At 47.5% G+C, this 19,084-nt stretch overlaps 1 protein-coding gene and 1 long non-coding RNA gene across 10 annotated transcripts in view; one reads left to right on the top strand and one right to left on the bottom strand.

Moving 5' to 3' along the window:
- FGF1 (fibroblast growth factor 1) overlaps nt 1-19,084 on the bottom strand; it is a 103,677-nt gene that overhangs the window by 68,804 nt on the left and 15,789 nt on the right. The gene's annotated exons all lie outside the window — the stretch shown is intronic.
- LOC147584397 (uncharacterized) overlaps nt 1-19,084 on the top strand; it is a 341,362-nt gene that overhangs the window by 318,074 nt on the left and 4,204 nt on the right. The gene's annotated exons all lie outside the window — the stretch shown is intronic.

The raw sequence follows: 19,084 nt of genomic DNA, 5'->3' as shown, positions 1-19,084 counted from the left end.
GGTTTAAAGGCAGCAGGATGGGGTGGGAGGGATCAAGATACATAGCTTCATATTTGCCTTATTTTCTTCCTCAGGCAGCCATGCCTTTCCCAGGCCTACCATAGCTAAAGGAATCATTGTCCTTCAAGGCATTTTCCTTTGTTTCATTCATGCATGTGTTCATTCAACAACTGTGATTGAGCACCTGACATGCAGGCACTGTGCCGAGAACCAGGTCAGTAGCTGCCTCACAGACGTAATGTAAATAACACTTGAACTCTTTGAACGACATGGGGTTAAACTGTGCAGGTCCACTTATATGTGGGTTTTTCCACATATGTTTTCTCTTCCTTATAATGTTCTTATTAGCATGTTCTTTTCTGTAGCTTAGTTAATTGTAAGAATACAGTAGATAACATACAAAATGTGCATTGACTCTTTACATTATCATTCAGACTCCCAGTCCACAGTATGCTATTAGTAGTTAAGTTTTGGGGGAATCAAAAGTTATACATGGATTTTCAACTGCATGGGAGGTCAGCCCATGTTCAAGTGTCAACTGTATTCTCCTCATGTGAAAAGATGCTCAACGTCATTAGCCATGAGGGAAATGTGGATTAAAACTACAACGTGATACTATTTCACATCCGCTAGAATGGCTGCAATCAAAAGATGGTTAATAACAAATGTTGGCAAAGATGTGGGGGAATCGGAGCCCTCTTCCATTGCTGATGGAAATGTAAAATTGGTATAGCCACTTTGGAAACCAGTTTGACAGTTCCTCGAGTGGTCACCCATAGGGTTACCATATGAAAGTACAATCCCACTACTAGGGATATACCCAAGAGAAATGAAACATACGTTCATACAGAAACATGTACACTAATGTTCATAGCAGCATTATTCATAAAGCCAAAAGGTAGAAACAACACAAATGGCCTTCAAATGATGAATAGAGAAACAAAATGTGGTATGTCCATACGATGGAATATTACGGGGCTGTAAAAAGGAAGGAAGTACTGATAACATGCTATGACATGAGTGAACCTTGAAGACGTTATGCTGTGTGAAAGAAGCTGCCACGCAGTACTATATTTTGTGTGATTCATTTGTATGAAGTGTCCAGAGTAGGCAAATCCATACAGGCAGAACGTAGATTGGTGGTTGCCAGGGGCTGGGAAGGGGTAGAATGGCGAGTGATTGCTTCATAGGAGTGGGTTATTTTTAGTGTGGTGAGTGTCCTGAAATTATTTAATGGCAATTGTTGCACAACTCTGTGAATATAGTGAAAGCCATTGCATCGAACACTTGAAGTGAGTAAATTGTGTGGTATGTAAATTATATCTCAAGAAAGCTGTTAAAAGATGTTCTCATCTCTCTAACTGAATGTCTTTTCCAGTTCCTTAGCTCTCCTAGGACAAATATGAATACAACTTCCAGTTATTTTAGGACTTTTTCCAACACACTTTTTAGATCCAGTGTTAGGTAGCTAGACATCTATTTAATGATTTTTATTTATTTTTTAGGTCGATTTGTTTTTAGAGGGAAAGAGAGAGAGAGCACAGGCAGGAGAGAGGGGCAGAGGGAGAGTAGGAGAGGGAGAGGGAGAGGCAAAAAGAGAGAGAGAGGGAGAGAGAGAAAGAATCTTAAGCAGGCTCCACGCTCAGCATGGAGCCCAACTCGGGGCTCAAGTCCACAACCATGAGATAATGACCTGAGCTATAGTCAAGGGTCAGACCCTCAAGTGACTGAGCCACCCAGGTGCCCCTATTTAATGATTTTTAAACTGTTATTTCCCATTAGAAAGTAAGCTCCAAGAGAGCAGGAACTTTTGTTTTGTTGGTTGTTATATCCACCATGTTTAACCTGTTCCGTGTCATGGAACTCACATACCAAATGGACACAGAATCCCAGCTAGGCATGAGATGACTGTTATAGGCATCATTCACTCAGGACATGTCTACTGCAGCCTCATGGTGTATGGAGTGAATGAATGAAACACACATGTCTCTGCCCTGGGGGAACTTACAGCAAAGGAAACCTGTCCTGAGCAGGTCTAGCACTTTGATCAAATCTGAAAACAAGTAATATCTAACATTCACTGAAGGTTTACATACACAGAAAGTGGGGATTTTGTTAAAGTTGCCCTTACTGGGGCTTTGTGGGCATTTAGGCTGAGCTGAGACAGTCATGCAAAGAAAAAGAAGACAGATTCTAAAGGATTGGGGGTGAGTGAGAAGAAGGTCAGGCGAGACAAAAAGAAAACGGCATTTTCCAGTGCATTTGCTGGTTCCAAGGAGCAATTCCAAGCTGTGATTTTCAGTTCTTGTTGAGGTGGAGGGTAGTATCGAGAAAGGGGAAAGTGCCAAGTACCATCCTTCATGTCCAGTGTCGGGAAGCCTTTGAGAAGAGATATGAAGGGAAAGAGTGACTCAGTGGCTGGGAGGGGAGGGAACAAGGGTGTTTCAAAGGGATGGGGAAGATTTCATTACCGTACAACAGCCTTCTTCACAATGGAAAATTATGGGAAGGATAACCAAGGGGTCAAGATAGAGGGCGAGAAGATATACAATGATGACACAGTTGGGAACCCGAGAGGCGGGCTTGTAGATACGCAGCCCACGGTGGGTGATGGAGGTCCTGGGGTCAAAAATTAAAGCAAGAAAACTCATCCAGTTGACTTTTCCTACACATACAACCTCCTCATTCCACCTCTGTCTTGCCCCATGTTTTCTTTTTTCTTTTTTAAAATTTTTTAATGTTTATTAGTTTTGAGAGAGAGAGAAAGAGAGCAAGCAGGGAAGGGGCAGAGAGAGAGGGAGACAGAATCGGAAGCAGGCTCCAGGCTCTGAGCGGTCAGCACAGAGCCGGATGCGGGGCTCGAACTCACAGACCGTGACATCATGACCTGAGCTGTAGTCGGCCACCCAACCGACTGAGCCACCCAGGTGCCCCGACCCCCATGTTTTCATTTTAATACACAGGGTTTCTAGAAAACCTGTAATGAGAAGGAGATGTGAAACAGGGCTAGGAACTGACTGAGACATGAACATGGCTCTTGCACAAGGCAAGGCAGGGTCAGAGAGTTTAGACACTTCAAGAGATGGGAGGAGACAAGGAAGATGTGGGCAGAATAAAGTTCAGGGTCAAGGATGACGCCACAGAATCCAGCGCAAATTGCTAACTAGAGCTTGGGGAGAAGGAAAGATGGGTCAGAGATAGAGCCGAGACCCAGGAGGCTTATGAGCTAGAAAATAAAGATCTTGGAGGATCTTCCTAAAGGGGTTGGCTTTACAACTAGAAGTTGTAAGTTTACAACTGACTTTACAACTAGAAGACACACTCCCGGAGTTCAGGGAAGCTTGAGAATTAAAGTGAACCCAGGCACAGATGAACGAGGTGAGGTTTTCTTTATTCTTGAGGTCGGTCGCCTCCATTGTGTTTTTGATTTGCCCAGCTGTCCACCCACCAGGAGGACCAGATGACAAAGATAGCCCATCTCCTTCAGAGGCCATCTTGCCTGCTGATCAAGGGCAGGGACTTTGGCCCATGACGCTGCCCAGGCTCTGTGGCTCCCTGGCTCTGTGTCACTGAACATGCACACTGGCGGCACCACACTGAGCCCTGTGCCTCGTCTGTAAAAGCAGGGGTGAGAAGAAAGGACTGTTATTGAGATGAAATGAGATAGTAGAGGCAAAGCTCCTAGCAGTATGGCACCTAGAATGCTTCCCAAGCCTCACAGGCACTTTTCTGTGGGTGTTTTACCACCTCTAAAATCAGGAAGTACAGCATTTTTTTTCACAGTTGTATGTAAAATGATGGTGTATGATTCAATTTATGGTGTCTTAAATTTGATGAAATAGGGAAGTAGACATCCAGTAAAAGGCAGTTGCGGTGTTTTGTGGTTATTCTACCTGTGCTAGATTCATGGTTCCGTCAATGTCTAAAGGTTTCATTCTTGACTCTAGCTGGCTGAGCCTTTTCCCTGGGGGACAGGAGCCTGGGTCCTGGCGTCAGCCCCACTGAGGGTTAGTCTTGACTTGGCTACTAATCACAGTGAGACCAGGGTCATGTGACATCACCTCTATGAACCTTGGTGTCCTCTCCTCTATAAGGGGGATAACAGTATTACGCACCCTCCTAGATTTATGTGAGGATTAAATGGCACAGAGTTCTGTAAAGTGCTTAGCACAGTACTACAGTTGTATATACATTGAATAATGATGATGACAAGAGTAATAATTAAATGGTACATTGACTTAGATAACAAGATCACATTTTCTAAAAAGCGTTATTATTATTATTCCTGAGATACCTGGGGAGCCCCACCACAAAACAGCCAGCTCGGACTCTGGGTGGGCACGGATCTCAGAACCCAAATCAGCCCTCCTGTTCTGCGATGGTGGGTATCTAGGACTGCAGCCTGAGACCTTGAACCATCTCCCCCACTGCCATCCTTCTTCCTGAGCCAGCTTTCCGTCTCTCCAGCACTCCCCTCCTTAGGACTTTGGCATCTCTGGACACATTTGTTTAGGAACTGTTTCCCTTGGAAAAGAGGGCACCGTCATCTCCCTTGGAAAAGACCACCACAGATCCTGGCTCGGGCTTCTCAAGCAATTAATAACCCAAGAGCTCCCCAACGAGGCTCTTCTCTGTCCTGTCATCCTCCTGTCTTGTCTTGCACACTTGCTCACTTCGCCCAGCTATCTGCTTCTGTCCCTCAATGTGCAGTAGCCTACAAGTGCCTTTTACCTCTCCCTAATGAGACTGGCTTATCAGAATCAGTCAAGGTCTACATTTATCACATCAATAACTCACGCACCAGAACCTCCCCATATCTCCAATCTCCCTGGTGTTTCCCATCCAAATTCTCTATTCCTATCCAATTCTTTATGGGTCTGGGCCTGGGTGGCCCAGTTGGTTAAGTATGTGACTTCAGCTCAGGTCATGCTCTTGTGGTTTGTGGGTTTGAGCCCTGCGTCAGGCTCTGCACTGGCAGCTCAGAGCCTGGAGCCTGCTTCGGATTCTGTGTCTCCCTCTCTCTCTCTGCCCCTCCCCAGTTTCTGCTCTCTCTCTCTCTCTCAAAAATAAATAAATAAACTTTACAAAATTTAAAAGAAACAAACAAAGTTCTCCATGGTTCTGAAAACATTGCCCAGACTTCCTCTGCAAGCGCTATAAACAGGTTTTCCTCCGGGGAGGCTGCCCAGAGAGTCTCCTCCAGTTCCTTTCTTCACCCCTGATATTTCTCCTCACATCATGAGGACAGAAGCCGGAACTAATGACTCTTCCCCAGATTGGCTATCTGGCAAGCCTTTCTCTTCTGAGGGGAGACCCGCTCCTGCAGTCTGCCTTGCTGTACCTTTAATAACTGGCCTGCCTCGTCGCATCCATCCCAGGGGCAGGAATACCCAGACTTTTATGTACGGCTCTGCCAGTGGAAATTCCAGTGTAACCTGAGTGATTCTAGGATGGCATTTGATGAAAATTCTTTTTTTTTCTTCTTAATAATAGGGTTTTTTTTAATGTTTATTTTTGAGAGAGAGAAAGACAGTATGAGCAGGGGAGGTGTGGAGAGGGGGACAGAGGATCTGAAAAGTAGGCTCTGTGCATACAGACAGCAGCAAGCCTAACGTGGGGCTCGAACTTGTGAACCATGAGATCATGACCTGAGCCATGATCAAGAGTTGGACACTTAACCAACTGAGCCACCCAGGCGCCCCAGTGAAAGTTCTTTATCTTTTTAAATGTTTTTTAATGTTTATTTATTTTTGAGACAGAGAGAGACAAAGCATGAACGGGGGAGGGTCAGAGAGAGGGAGACACAGAATCTGAAACAGGCTCCAGGCTCTGAGCTGTCAGCACAGAGCCCGACACGGGGCTCGAACTCATGGACCGCGAGATCATGACCTGAGCCGAAGTCGGCTGCTCAACCGACTGAGCCACCCAGGCGCCCCGGAAGTTCTTTATCTTTAACAGCCACTGGTTTCCCCTCCAGGTCCAGTTATCATGGAATCAGACCTGGAACAGCAGCAGGGGCCCTGTGGATGCTCCTGGGGGAAGCTGTGGAATTAGGACTTTTTGCTGGATTTGCAACACAACAGAATGGCTCTCATGGTCTTAGGAGCAGGTCAAAAAAGTCCCAGCCTCTCCAAACGTGTTTCTGCTCACTTAGAAATCTTAAGGGCGTAGTGCAGTGTGCTGGCTGGGTTGGGGTGTAAGGTTTCACACAAGCAGCCGTAGTGTGGCATCGCTGAATCTAGTCCCATCGAGACTAGAAAGCACGGCCTCCTACACGAGATTCCCCACAATGATTTATTTATCTGTCTGTCTGTCTGCCCATCTGTATATTGTCAGACATATCCCCATCCCCAAAATGCGGCATTTAAGCCAGCATATGGAAGACAGTGTGGCATCAGAAAGATGTCCAGACTGTAACAAGATGAGCCAAACTCAAGCCAGGCAAAGGAAGAAAGCAAAGAAAGGCTGGGCACCTGGCAGTCCCTCCGAGCAGTAGATAGAAAGGAGTGGGCTTTCTCCCTTGCTACATGTCCACACTGCAGAGGTTTTCTTCCGGGGGGATATGAAAGATCAAAGTGCCTTGTACGGCCAGGCTTTGGAACCTGGGGCCACATTCCTCCCGGCCCTCCAGGGCTGGCTCTTGCCTGTTCATACACTCCCCTGTTTGTGCCCACAAAGGATGGAGGAGGCACCCTGGCTGGTCTCATGGTGGCTGCCTGTGCATAGCCCTCTGGGCAAGCAGCTCTTCCCCTTTCCCAACCTTCCCATCCTGGCTCTCCCCTCTGGCCCCGCTCCCATGCAGTAGGATGCCACAGAGGTCCTGCCCTTACTCACAAAGGCAGGTCTGTCTGGAGCTGAGCAGGGCAGGCCCTCAGGGGAGGGCCTGGGCTCCACTCTTCTCTCCTTAAGGAAACAGACAGGTCCAGTCCAGTGAGTTGGGGAGAGGGTGTTGCCCTTGTTAAGTATCTCCTCACAGGCTCAGGCAGAGAGGCGAGGTGACTGTGTGACAGGAGAGTGCTCTGCTCGGGGCACCTGTGTTATGGGGCTGCGTAAGAGGGCCAGGTCACCTCCCGAATCAAATCAGATTAAACCAGTCGGGATGCCACGAGCTGTCACCCAGTCCTTTGCCCCCGCATCAGTCAAAATGGCTTCTCTTTGAAACCCGCTTCTGTAACCTAGTTAATACATGTGAGGTGTGGTCACTCACTGCTCTGCCTTTGACATCTCTCAAACATTGTGATTTGTCGTGTGACCTTGAAGTTCACTGCCCTGGTTGTCACTGTCCCCATTCACTTAATATGGAGTGACCTTCATTACGTATAAGGGACCTGACAAAACCCAGTGAGGGAATAAAGGTGGAGTCATGGTCAAAGGCATGGGCTCCTAGGTCAGAATTCCTGGATTTAAATCCAGAAAGTTAGCCTGTACAGTGAGACCAGGGATAGTGTCCACCCCCCACCCCCGTGCTTGTTATAAAGATGCAACAAGGTGGGGCACCTGGGTGGCTCAGTTGGTTAAGCGTCTGACTCTTGGTTTCGGCTCAGATCATGATCTCACAGTTCATTAGATCGAGCCCCATATGGGGCTCTGTGCTGGCAGCACAAAGTCTGCTTGGGATTCTTTCTCTGCCTCTCTTTCTCTCTCTCTCTCAAAGTAAATTTAAAAAATAAATTAAAAAACTTTTTTCTAAAGGGTGAAGCACATGATTCCTGTTGCCTGTAAAGCATCTGGTAGGTTTAGCTATTATTTTTGTTACGATTTTTCAGAACAAATAAGACCAACTCCCTGTCCTTGATGGAGGGTGGGAAGTGAAATTGTAAATGAGACTGACTGCGGTAAATGCCGTGGTGGGGGATGAAAGCCTGAGGGAGAAGGGGCCGTGGAGGATTTGGTGGAAACAGTGGGAGCTCAACCAGAAGAACACATAGGCTTCATGCATATGGACACGGGATCCCAGGATAGCTTGAACAGAGACCCAGGCATGGGGAGTGGAGGTGGCCTTTTCCCCGCAGGAGGACAGGTTCTGCCGGGCAGGGGGATGTGTAGGACTCACAGGGTCCCCGCACACTCATGTGGAGTCAGATCACAGAGGACCTCCGTGCCATTCTGAAGAGTTTGCACTCTTCTCTGCGAGCCCTGGGGAGCCAGTGGAGATTTCCGAGAAGGGAATTTGGAAGATGCTTTCGGTAACAACTTATAGGAAAATGGCAGTGCTGGGAGAGGGCAGGGCAGAGGCAGAGCGGAGGCCAAGGAGCACGGTGCTCTGTGTTTCCCGCCCTGAAACGTTCATCAGTCTTCAAGTCGTTGCTTAATGCTCATCTTCTTTACTAAACTGTAAGCTAGTCAAGGGCAGGGGCCATATGCTTCCTGTGCAGTGTCATATCCTCAGCACAGTTCCTGGTGCTCTGTAAAGAGTTGCTGAATTGAAATAGAAGGTCCTAAACTAGAGCTGTGAGTAGAAGGCAGATGATGGGTCCAAAACCACTTGGGGAGGACAATGAGGAGGATTTGGCAGATGATGGGAACTTAGCAAAGGGATCGTCAGATGATGACTCAGAGTGTGCAGGAAGGAGACAGGGATGGAGCGCTGTTTACCGACAGAGTGGATGTAACCAGGAGAATCCCATTGTGCAGAGCAGACATGAGCTAGCTACCTATGGTGTGTGCTACGTCTGAAATAAGAGTCGCCCATCGGTACGGAGCTGAGGGTAGGGCCCGCAGTGACAGTAGGGCTCTGCAGAGGGGCCAGAGTTGGGGGCAGATGCAGGAGAGGAGTGAGGTGGGATCTTCAAGGGAGAATAACCCGGAGCCTGAGGAGAGAAGTGAACAGAGGCGGGGGATGCCCCGCGGTCTCCAACATCTGCAATGTAAGACCCTTCTCTCAGAGAAGCCACAGGAGGCAGGCCCAAAGGTACGGGATCACGGCATCCAAGGGGGAGGCTGGCACTGGTCCACACTGTGCACGACTACGGAGGTTAAGCAGATGGAAAATGGAAGACAGAGCTTCAGGATTGGTCTCCTGCCTCCAAGCTTTGTTGTTCCAGTCTCTTTTTCTGCTGCCTCTGAAGCCTTTCTTCTAACAGAGGACCTGCATGTGCCAGTGCTTCCGTTATCAGAAACCTTCCGTTGCTTCCCATTGCCCAAAGTCCTTTGCAAAGCATTTCCATGACCCCAGATCTGGTCTGAAAAGCCCCACCTCCTACTTTAGCCTTCCCCATCTCATCGGTCTGGGGCTCTCCCTCTCCTTGTTGCATACCAAGTATTCTCGGGCCTTCATGGTCAGTGTATGCTGTTCCCCAGCCTGGAATGCCCTTCCCTTCCACTTGCTGCTAATGACAACTCTTCTTATCCTTCAATGCCTCTATCAAATGTTACCTCTCTATTGCAAAGCGTTCTGTGATATCTCCAGTAAATAAGGTCTTTCCTCCCTTCAAGGACCCATGCAGTGTTTTGCGTAGCAATCATTTCATTCTTTCTAAGTTTCCATGGAGTTGTTGGCTTGTCTCTCTCCTCCCCTAGCTTATGTATAAAGCAAAGAACACATTGTATCTTTGAATCACCCACAGCATGAGCTCTTGTGCGGGAAGGCAGTCAACCAGTACCAGCCAAGCATCTGAAGAGAGAAATGCCTAAGAGCAGTAGATGCTGGCAGTTCCAGCACCCCCAGTTATTTCTTTGGAAATTGTGGGGTGCCTCATAGTTATTTGTCTTTAGGGGTTTGCCCTATGATTAATGCCTTGGCCCAGTGGTGGGTTGCCTTATAATCATACGTGTTCCCCATGATCTCTCGAGCCATTTTGATATTGAGGATACACTGTTGCACATACACTAATATTTTCCAGAGCGTTTCCCATAGTTAGACAAAATGGAAAAACTTGGTCTGGCCATCAGAAGTGCTTTATCATTCATAAGTGCTCTCCTTGACGGCAGGTTAGAGAAATCCCTACACAATCCCGTCGGGATCATAAATGTATCTCACGGGCCTTGAATTAGGAGGGTAAAGTTTCCCAACACTCGATTTACAGACTCAAAAAGCATCTGTTCACTCAATCTTCTACCCTCTTCTTTTGCCCCTCCAAATAGGCACTGACAGTATTTAGATGAAGTGAATATACTGATTTATTTCTCACCCACTTGCTGTCTGCAAGGAAAACATGTATTCAATAAATATATTCAACAAGGTTCAGTGAGCACCTACTATGTGCCAACAGTGTGTCTGTGTTAACAGTGTACAATATACAACTCAGGTCATTTCTTTCTGTGGTCTGTGTTTTAGGAGTTAGATAATTTCTGTTTTGTTATAGAACACTGAGAGCAGTTTAAGGTCGATGTAGACAGTTCTGCTTTTTTTTTTTTTTTTTTTTTTTTGCCTGCTTTGTTTTTATTTTAGGATAGACATTTATAAAACACAGCTGGCTAAATGCTAAATGCAGCTGTGAACAACGTAATTTAAATATATCTCTAATCCAACAAACCTGGCTTTTGGCAAGGAAGGGGGAAAAAAGTTAATTGCTTTTTAACACTTTAGTCTTACAAAGAGGAAAAGGGTAATATAGCCAGAGGGTATGTTCAGTGATTTTTTTTTTTTTTTTTTTTTTAAGTTAAGTTCATGTTACTGGGATCCTGCAGTGTAGACTGGGAGGGAGTCTTCCAAAGCACTGAACTTCGGAGAAAACTCTTCCTCTATCTTTATAATAATAGTAATCACCATTTTATGAGCATTCCTTCTAGGCTGGGCACATACTTAAGAGAGCTTTACCTGGTTTACTTCGTTGTATCCTCCAGGGGATATGCCATTTACACACCAAGTAACTAAGGCTCAGAAAAATGGACTTACCCGGAGTCACATATCTGGTTAGGGGTAGGATTGGAACTTATGCCTGGCTGCGTAACGTCAGGGCCCACACTGTAGCCACGACTGGGATTTTTCTTAATCTACCTGCATTGAGACACAACTGCACCGGAAACATGCTTGAGAGGTGAGTAATGACAAGACTGGGAAAACGGAGGGTATGGTAACTGACATCGCCTTTGCTTGAATTCTGAAGGACAGATGCAAGAAATATGCTAGTTGGCCTACCCCAAGAAACCCCAAGATAGGTATCTTTCTCTCTTTGTATTTCAATATGTAATTCTCTTCTTTCTTTGATAAGTAATATAGGTATGCGTAAAGGTTTTTTGGAAGGAAGTTCAAGACAGCATTATTAATATGGGTTCCACAAACTGAATATGCAATAATATAGGGCTCATTAAATAAATTATAGGGGAATGCACTGCCACCGTTAAGAATTCTATTTTAAAAGAATATAAAATGCAACGGAGAATGCCCATGATATATTGCCAAGTGGAAAAGTAAGTCAAAAGCCTATAAGTATTGTATGATCCCATTTTTGTTTTACACACATACTATCTATATGCATAGATAGGGACAGACAGAAACAGACATGCATAAATACAGGAAAAGGACTAGAAGGACATCACTATTACCAATATTTTAATAATGATTTTCTCTGGATAATGGGTAAATTTTTTTCCGGTATTGCTTACATTTCCTATAATGAAATATATTAATGATGTAAAAGTAATTTTTAAGTAACTTATTAACCCAATAATTTCAGTAAATAAATTATTTTTGAGTATTCACCGTGTACCAGGCACTATGTATTCCAAACATTAAAAAAGAATTATAGGGATGCCTGGGTGGCTCAGTCAGTTAAGCGTTCCGCTTTGGCTCAGGTCACGATCTCGCGATTCGTGGGTTTGAGCCCTGACTTGGGCTCTGTGCTGACAGCTCAGAGCCTGGAGCCTGCTTCAGATTCTGTGTCTCCCTCTCTCTCTGCCTCTCCCCTGCTCACGTTCTCTCTCTCTCTCTGTCTCCCTCTCTCTCAAAAATAAATAAACATTAAAACAAATTTAAAAAGAAATAATAACAAAAAAGAAAATCTACTCATATCCCTGCTTCACTAACATTTTGGATGATCTCCTTCAGGTCTTTTTCAATGGAGTTTTTTATTGTGTTTTTTTTTTTTTTAAGTTTATTTATTTATTGACGGGGTGGGGGGGAGAGATAATCACAAGTAGGATTTGCACTGTTAGGGCAGAGCCCTCACCAGAGGGCTCAGACTCACAAACTGTGAGATCATGACCTGAGCCAAAATCAAGAGTCAGATGCTTAACCCACTGAGCCACCCGGGCACCCCTCAATGCAATTAAAAAAATTTTTTTTCTTTAACATTTATTTATTATTAAGAGACAGAGAGATACAGAGCGTGAGCAGGGGAAGGGTAGAGAGAGTGGGAGACACAGAATCTGAAGCAGTCTCCAGGCTCTGAGCTGTCAGCACAGAGCCCAGTGCGGGTTCGAACTCACGAACTGCAAGATCATGACCTGAGATGAAGTCGGTCGCTTAACCAACTGAGCCACCCAGGCGCCCCTCAATGCAATTTTTAAAACAGAGTAGTCACAAGGCAGACAGCTCCTGAGCCCTGGTCATTAGGAGTTCATTCAGCCAATAGGAGTCAACCAGCCTGAGAACCCTGACTTTGCCACTTGTACTCCGACCTCACTTCCCCCTAAACCTTATCTCCATTCTCAGCAAAAAGGATCAAGAGTGGTACCTACCTCATCAGTCTTTTGGAGGATTAAATGAGTTGCTACAAGTAAAGTGCCTTGAAGTACACACCAGATAATAACTACTATTGTCACTCTCTGTTGAATGTCTCCATTGCCATTCTGTTTTGTTTCTCATCTACTTTCTTCCAAAGAGTAAAAATAGTTATGTTTTTCCTGGACAGAAGAGACCCCTATTGAAGTCATTCAGGCATATAAAGTCACCTTTGAATTTTGCATGTAGGTGAGATCGCTCGGTCAAAGCCATTTGGCTTCCTATCCAAGGCAAAGCTGTAAAGGACAGAGAGAGCTGCCATGGTGTACAGGAGCGTTTATACCTTTCAGAAAGTTGTGGGAGCCACGGTTGAACAAAGACCTACTTAATTGGGTTTGGAAACCTAATATATATGGCTAGTGACAGACAATAGGATATCTAAACTCTACTGCTTATGTTGACTACCTCTTGCCTTTGGGGCCTAGTGTTCTATTGTGTCTTATGAGTGTGGGATACTGTCTTATGACTCTTCGTAAGGAGACTGTCCAGTGGCAGGCTCTTCCAAGAAGTTTCTAGCTGTGGCACTGCCTTGCTCCAGACTAGCCACCATCATCTCCTTCCTGCATGATTCTGAGGCCTCCTACCTCACGCCCTGCTGTTTATCCTGCCCCTCTTAAGATCTGCTCTCCACCCAGGACCCAATAAGAGTCTTAAAAGTCAATCATTGCATGTCACCCCCCAATTCTAATCCCCAGTGGCTTTCCACTGCCCTCAGAAAAAAAGTCCCAACTTTCTGCATGATTCCACATGTCTGCATAATCTGTTCTTTGCGTACTTCTCCACTTTGACCATTTCCCCCTGTCCATGATGCTTGAAGTATCCTGGCCTTCTGCTGGATTCTAGAACACACCAAGCACTTGTTCACCTCAGGGCCTTACCCCATTTTCTTCCTTCCACAAAGAAGAATATTCTTCACTTTGCTCTTTGCATGCATGGCGCCCCTCATTCTTTTGGTCTTCTCTTCTGCGTCACCACCTTAGAGAGGCTTTCCCTGTCTACCTAATTTGTAACAGCTTCTCTTGTTCCGGTGCCTTGTATGTCCCTTTTATAGCGTAGATCTTAACAAATTTCTACTTATTTCGTTTGTTTATTTGTTGGCTTATTTGGTGTGTGTTTACATACTCCGTCTGTCTATCCCCGGTCTTCCCTACCCTGTTAGAATGTAAGCGCCCCAAGGGCAGAACCGGATCTTTCGCTTTGTTGTTGTGTTCTCTGGCAGAGCCCCTCATGGAGAAGGTGCCCGTTGAAGATGAAAGGAACGGAGGGAGAGAGGGAGGAAGGAAGTCTCCGAAAAGGGGGCTGCTTTTCCAGGCAGCCCAGTTTCCCGTGAATGTGGGCAGTGTGTCCTGTTCAGCCCTAGCATTACTGTGCAAGTTTAAAAATAAAACCCCTGGGTGGAGTGAGAAGCCTTTAAAGAGGATGGGGGAGAGATAATGAGAAACATGAGTAGCCAACGCAGGCCCAGCAGGATGTGGGACTGGCCAGGAAGAGAAAGGGACCTTGACTCCGGGGAAACACTGACTTTGGGGCTGTAATAGTCTGGCGAATGTAGGACTCCTAATTAGTCACCAGAGGTCTTTCTCTTGATCTCCAGTATAAAAAGACTTTAAAGTGGCCAACTCAGGATATGCTTCCATCCTACAACAAGACATGTTGAGAGATTTTCGACAAGACGTTCTTTACAGTTGCTAAAAGGGGGCCTCCACACCCCGCATCTGACTGCCTCTCCAGTAGAAGAAGGAAAGGCCAGGAGGTAACAGAGGCGATGAAGCCAGCTTTGGCTCACCCTCCCCCTGACCTTCCCCAGGGCCCATCCCAGCGTGGGATCTGAACCTCCCACCATAATAGGGCTCCCGCCAGACATCCTAAGGTGTATCCGCCCTCCAAAGTCTTAGCTCAGTTTTGGGGCAGCGTAAGGCGGGGAGGGTCAGGTCAATGGGTCACTAGAGACAACTCGGACATTGCCTTGGAAACGCTCTCCCCCCACGTGCACTGCCTACAGTTGGATCCACCCTGAACCAGCTGTGTGTTAAATCCTCGGGCCTTAGTGGGAGGTGGGGAGGCATCTGGGGAAGGTCAGAGTGGGTCAGGAAGGGGTCCACCTCTTTTAAGGAAGACCATCAATCTTCAGGCCTTCGTGAGAAGTCTGACGACCCAGGGGAACAGCCGGCTAAAAATCCATAATCTCGGCCTGGTCCCTGTGGTGCAAGGATGGGCCGAGCTGAGTGTGGGGGCTGCCAACATCCCCTCCTTCAGACTGTGGCCTGGACCCCTTCCCATAATCCATCTCTCTATGCTGCTCCAGCAGCCAAGTGATGCGCTCATGGTCACCTGGTGCAAGCAAATATTTGCAAGCCTTTACAACATGGATCACCACTGGGTTTTTTCCATATCCACAGCTATGTGATGGTTGAGAGGGCCACAGAGGAACGGGTATGGAGAGAGACAGCTGGAGCTTTGCACACCATGCTTAACCTCCAAGCCACTCTCCAGAGGCAGCTCTTGTAGAGAAGGAACCCAAAGTCTAAAAAGGACCAGTTCCGTACCCAAGGTCACTCCGGAGGGAGGGGCGGAGTACTGGACGGCCCGAATGCAAGATCCAGTGCAGGCCAGCCTCCTGCAGACTGTCCCTTTCATCCCTGTAGTTGATTTTCAAATGATTTAAGCTCAAAGCCCCGGGCCAGGGCCCTTGAGCAGCATTTCTGAGTCGTCTGTGCCCTGAGAAACCCCGTGCCTGTCTGTGCGTGGGAATCCCAAAGCCCTTTTGTGGATTGAGCAGAAGGAGCCTGCTGGGGTTGACTCCTTCTTTAATTGTTTGTTGGAAACGCCCTCAGCCTAAAACTGCTGAACAAATGGCCTGTGTCTGTTCCATGCTTCAGCTCTGTAAGGGGTCTGTTGCTTTCTCGGCTAGTTCTAGTTTCCTGACCTGAGGCTTTTAAGTGCTGAGAAAGCACAGGGTGATAATTGCCCCTTGCGACAAAAAAAAAGCTGATGGAGGAACAGCAGGACAGCAGGTGACCACCTTCATGCCCCAGGACCATTTTTTAACATCAAATACATTCTTATGAAGGCTTCCAGAAAAGCGTTAGCCAGACTGCAAACCTATTGGTAGCAATAATTAATATTTTATTGGGCAAATACTGTGCTGTGTGTTGCATACTGAAACATTTTTGGGGCTTTACATGTACTGTCTCACTGAAGTCTTAGGGCAGGCCTGTGAGAGAGCAGCCCCTAGTGCCGATAATGGAACCCAGTATGGACTTCTCCTGGCCACAACCTGAGGAAATAGGTGCCCCTATTCTCTCTATTTTACAGAAACTTGGCCAGGGCCACGTAGCTATTGAGGGTCAGAGCCACAATTCATACCCGGTCTTGCGCCAGAGTCCATGCTGTTGGCCATTTTGCTACCCTACCATTATGCACCACTGACTGTCACCCTGAAATAATGAAATAATGAGAAGAGTCTTGGGCTTCCATGTTAGCTCTCTTTCCAAGGAAGTTAGGACTCTGCTTCCAGAGCCCTCAGCAAAGACATCCAGGACCAGCCAGGGAAAATGGCAGCAAGGTTTTTTGGCCAACTGAGTGGAGATTTTGCCTTTGCTCCTGCAACTTAAACACCTTATCACCAAAGGCCAAGAAGCCTGGGCGGACTCAGCCCGTGACTCTGAACCAGGGGAATGTTCTCTGGGCTGCAGACTTGCTCTGTGTGGGCTCCAGGGAATGACTGGAGCCTTCATCTCCGCTCTCCCACAGTTGCCATTTCTAAACTCTGACAGAGATTCTGAGGAAGTAAAAGAAGAGTCTTGTTTTCTAGAGGCTCTTTATGTCCCCAGAGGTATTGGTGCAGCACTTTGCACACATTGATTAATCAACGCAGACTGCTTGTGTTCCCATCAGACCGATGGCAAAGGCAGAGATGCTGTGGTCCATCTGCCCCCATGGGTGCGAGGCCCGGAACACGCCAGATCGATGTCTCCCTTCTAGGTGCCTGACATCACTTGTTTCCCTTTGATGCCCATCAGCCAAAAGAAGTTATTCATCTCTAAGCATGAATAATACCACTAAGCTGGATTTTTCCAGGCAACCAAAGTGAGTTCTCTGAAGAGCTGAGAGTAGGCTGGCTAAGCCAGAGTAGGTGGCATATGGCCTGGGGTCCATGAGGGGTGTGGTCCCCTAAGTCAGGGTCACAGGCCCTAGACACAAACTTGTCAGCTTTGCTTTCACATGTGGTGCACCCTTTTCTAGGACTGTGAGGAGCAGCAGAGAGCGGGAGATCCCACTTCTGTCCTGGGCCTTGGATTTCTCAATCCAAGATTCTATGAGTCACTCATTCATTCATTGGGCCAATATTTACTGAGCACCTCTGTGGCTAGGCTCTGTCCCAGGGATACAGCACGAAACAAGATGGATGAGATCCTGCCCTTGTGAGGCTCACGTTCCAGACAATAGCAAGTGTTTAAAAAGTTGACAAGATAAATACAGACTGAGGCAAGTCCCTTGATAGAGACGGGAAAGGAAGCCTCTTTGGGGGAGTTGCTGAGAGAGGTGAGGCCCAAGGATGAAAAGATCTGCTATGTGAAGAACAGGGTTGGGGCACCTGGTGGCTCAGTCGGGTAAGCATCCGACTTCGGCTCAAGTCATGATATCACGGTTCACGGATTTGAGCCCTGGGTTGGGCTCTGGGCTGACAGTGCCGAGCCTGCTTGGGATTCTCTCCCTCCCTCTGTCTCTGCCTCTCCCCTCCTCATGCTCGCTCACTCTCTTTCCCTCTCTCTCTCTCTCTCTCTCTCTCTCAAAATAAATAAGTAAACATTAAAAAAAAAAAAAAAAGAACAAGGTAGAGCATTCCAGGCGGATGGAAGAGCAGTCACAATGTCCAAGAGGCTGGTAAGGACATGGAACCTCAGAGGAACAGAAAAGAGGCCAGTGGGGCTCGAGTGGGTGGGAGAGGTAAGAGGAGCAGAGTCAGGGGATCCTGCTCCCCAAGAGGCCTTGGGCTGCTTACTCACCTTCCTGAAAATCCCCTCTATTTTCCAAAGTGTGCCCCGCTTGCCCCCACAACTCATCCTTGCTTAGCCAGATCCAGCCCCTCTCCAGGAAGAAAAAAGGAAGAGAGTTCTTTTTGTGGCAGGCGGGGCTCCTGGCAAAGGCGTTGCGTTCGCTTTTACATGGGGGCTCCTGAGTGCATTACGCCAACGATACCTGGCACTGACGAGAAGTTTCCCAGCGATGGAGATGGCGTGCGCGTGGTAGTGGGGCGCTCAGGCACCACCCAAGTGGGAACTCGCCGGCTGCGGGCCCATCTTGCCACTGCTCCCGTGAGCTCACCAGTGAGGCAGCATTTGGCATCAGGTCCTTTGCACCGCTCCTTTTAGATGCTTCTCTGCCCACTTGCACCCCTAGTGCCCTCAGCGGTCTCTCTGGGCTCCCTGCCCTTACCGCTTTCCCCTTCATAACCGGAATCTCTGCCATTCTCCACAGCCCCCACTGAATAATGTGCCTCTGGAATGCATGCCTGCTCCTGCACCTTCAGACAAAGTACAGCAAGCAGACGGGTTATATTCGGAGGCCCCCCGTGTCCTCCAAGTGTTGCCAAATGGGGGGCTGCCCAGCCAACCTGTCCGAGCTGCCAAGCTGGCTCATTAACCGTTGACAGGACAGAACTGTCCCCGTTTGACCCTTCCCAATGGAGCCTTGGCAAACACCTAGAATGTGCTCTGTTGAGGGTCGACAATGGCTAGAACTTCATTCCCTAGAGGCGAAGCAGCCAACCCCAAGTTTGTGAACTCAAAAAGTCTGATGTCTTGCTTTTGGAAAGACCCACTGCTAAAGCACGCCTTTGACGTCTCTATCCCAGCATTCCCTTTGTTGAAAGGAGTTTGCCGTATCCAGGATTCCTTCCTTCTCTGGCCTTCTGTGGTTCTCACTTGAAGGACCCAAACTGTCAACCCAGCTGCCATGGTCTGGCCCCCTCCTGGGCCTTGCTCTCTGACCCGTCCCCCTTCTTCCCTACATTCATTCTTCCCTTCCTTCTTCCAGCCATACTAGCCTTTCCTCCACCCCTTGGCAATGCCGCACTTCCTCACACTGTGTGACCTTTGCAGTATTTTCCCTCCGTCTGAAACACTCATCCCTCACCCAGTGGACGCTTGCCCATCCCCTACATCTCAACCCAAGCGTCACGAACTCACCAAAACCTTTCCAGACCCCATGACTGGGTCCGGTACTGCATATGCTTTCCTGAGACACGCAGGAGAATTACTGCGTGATTGAGTCTGTGTCCCTCTCTAGCCTCTAGCTTTCAGGAAGGGGGGAACCGTCCGTTCCAGGCTGTATCACAGCCCCAGTGTCTAGCATGCTCCCTGGCACACTGGCAGTAGCTCACAAATGAGGTGAATGAACCTGAGGTGAAGGCACTAG

The sequence above is a fragment of the Puma concolor genome, chromosome A1, assembly GCF_028749965.1.
Source record: "Puma concolor isolate L17-30 chromosome A1, mPumCon1.1.hap2, whole genome shotgun sequence".
Classification (NCBI taxonomy): Eukaryota; Metazoa; Chordata; class Mammalia; order Carnivora; family Felidae; genus Puma; species Puma concolor.
The sequence above is the reverse complement of the archived record's forward strand: the minus strand, read 5'-3'. Positions and strand labels throughout refer to the sequence as shown.